The sequence below is a fragment of the Myotis lucifugus genome, unplaced genomic scaffold (genome assembly GCF_000147115.1).
Source record: "Myotis lucifugus unplaced genomic scaffold, Myoluc2.0 scaffold_149, whole genome shotgun sequence".
Classification (NCBI taxonomy): Eukaryota; Metazoa; Chordata; class Mammalia; order Chiroptera; family Vespertilionidae; genus Myotis; species Myotis lucifugus.
Genome location: NW_005871197.1, coordinates 2,099,202 through 2,101,557, shown reverse-complemented (window position 1 = coordinate 2,101,557; position 2,356 = coordinate 2,099,202). Strand labels below are relative to the sequence as shown.

At 31.7% G+C, this 2,356-nt stretch overlaps 1 pseudogene; it reads left to right on the top strand.

The window, feature by feature from the left end:
* The first annotated feature begins 2,042 nt into the window (after positions 1-2,042).
* LOC102442892 overlaps positions 2,043-2,356 on the top strand; it is a 25,803-nt pseudogene continuing 25,489 nt past the window's right edge.

Sequence of the window (2,356 nt, the reverse complement as noted above, 5' to 3'; positions counted from 1 at the left end):
AAGAGGTAATAGAAATATATATATATTTCTAGTTTATCTGTTTTATGGGACTTTTTCCAATAACTCAATTTTTGCTTTAAAATATTGCTTTTACTTATTTTGGTTTTAATTCACTTTTCTTTTTCTTATTATTAGCAATCCATTACATTATGAACTTTAAACCTTTCTTCTTTCCCAAGATAGTTAAGGATATAATTTCTCCACTAAGTGTTACATTATCTATATCCTGTTTACCTTAGACAGGGGTGTTATAAAGGGGTAGGGCATATAAAGGACTCATTTCCTGCAAATAACTTGAGGAGGCCAGGCAAAAGTGAGGTGAAGGCCTGGGATGGGGCAGAAGCCGGGTGGAGTAGGGTAAAGGGAGGGGAAATGGGCGGCATCTTTAATGCTCTCAACAATAAAAATGTTGTGTTGTTGTTTTTTTTAAGTGAAGGAGATACCTTGTCCCTTCACAGGTTTCCCAACAGAGCATAAATTAAAATCTGACCTTTATTATCTCTGTACTTCACTTTGTAGCAGGCACTTTTTGGTAAGTATTATGTAGTCTCACCCTGCCAATGTGCAGCAATCCTCTACTAAGAACTCACAGAGAATACGTAAATACTTTTTTCTTTTGACCCCCTCCCTCTCTTTCATAGTTCCTTCTGTTCTAGTCTCTGTCCCTTAGATTACAGATGTGTCTCCATCTCCAGCTCTGATCTGTGCCTCCTTTATTTAGTGGGACTATTCTTTTGAGCTTGTAATTTCGAATCTAAAGATCTAAAATTTCTGCAGTTGGAGAGCCAGGGTAGTAATGGGGTTATTTTCATGAGTTTTCCTTCTTATAGTTACTGTTGATTCAAAACAGTTATATCAAATATTTTGTTCAGTTTTATGTTTTTTTAGTTTGTGGTGCTAGTCCAATATTATCTAATCCATCATATTGGGCCAATACCTGTTACTCTTTCATAGCTGGAAGCAGATGTCTCTAAAAGACTTTAATTGCTTGATTTAAGGAAAATGAGGACATCTGTAATAGTGTAAACAATAAAAATAAAGTTAAAATTTTAAAAAGATCTAAAAGAAACTTAAGGCAGTGAGATTAATTATGACTTGTTATTACACATATTACAAAATTAGCAAGTAGATAATTATTACAATTCTATTCCAATTTATTTTTTCCAATATCTAAATTTTTACGCTTTCCCAAATGAAAAAATACAATAATAGTACTATAATGAAATAAACCCTCTGTTTCATTATATAATATCACTGAGGAAAAAAATATACTCAAGGAGAAAGAAAAGTTTCATACATTTAAGAAATACACTAGTATGAAATGTTATAGGTTACATGAGTGGTGATTTTAATTTATACGTGGTAATTTGATTCACCTACAAAGACACTAAAATCTTTAATAGAACTTTCTCTGTCATTATTATTTATGATTCATAAAGTGATGTCAATGGAAATCATGTCTCAGAAAGGTTAACATGCAGATAAATTTATGCCTTGAAGAACTTAGACTTTTAAATCTTTTCAACAAGCTTCCCACCACCCAACACCAGGGCACTTATTAGGACAGAAAGCTTGTGAACACTGTCCTATTTGGCCTTAACAGTATAAGGAAGTCTAACTAAATGATCTTTAATATAAATAAAAGTGTATTTTTAAATATGAAAACAAAATTTATAATACTCTGATGGATCTACATTATCTTCCTAGGCTCAAAGTAGGATATAAATATTAACTGAATGGTTTATGGTATAGCAACAGAGGAATCTTTTTATGTTAAATGAATGTTAAATCTTCTTTTCTTTCTTTTAAGGATGACAACTAGAGCAGGAAGTGGAGATAGAACAACTCCTCTGGTACATGCACATTGGCCTGCAGTAAATGAATTTGATTTTTGCCTGCACTTATATAGCTTAATGAGGATCCTTTTGCCCTTTTACTTACTGCTGTTTTGAATTAATGCTGTCTTCGAGTAAATATAATGAATCAGAATAATTCAAAATTTCACAGAAACTAAAATTTTCTTACCGAATATTGGAATCAATATGACAACTCTAAAGTTCAGAGTAAGTTGGGAAACACACTCTTAAAAAAAACATTAAGAATGTGCAAAATCCTTTTTTCAATTTAATTCTTTTCAGTGAGTTATATGAATAATTCTACTTAATGCTTTATCACTTAAAATAATATGGTTTCTATTCTTTAAAATGTATAAGTGGAGAGTCTAGTTTTCCCTATAGCTACATGAAAAGTTCTCTTTCAGGGAAATATTAAACCAGTTTTAGGAGTTACAAAGAGAGAACAAAATTATCTCACTCTACGGAGAGTTTCTTAGCCCATTGCCTTGAGAGTATGAAAA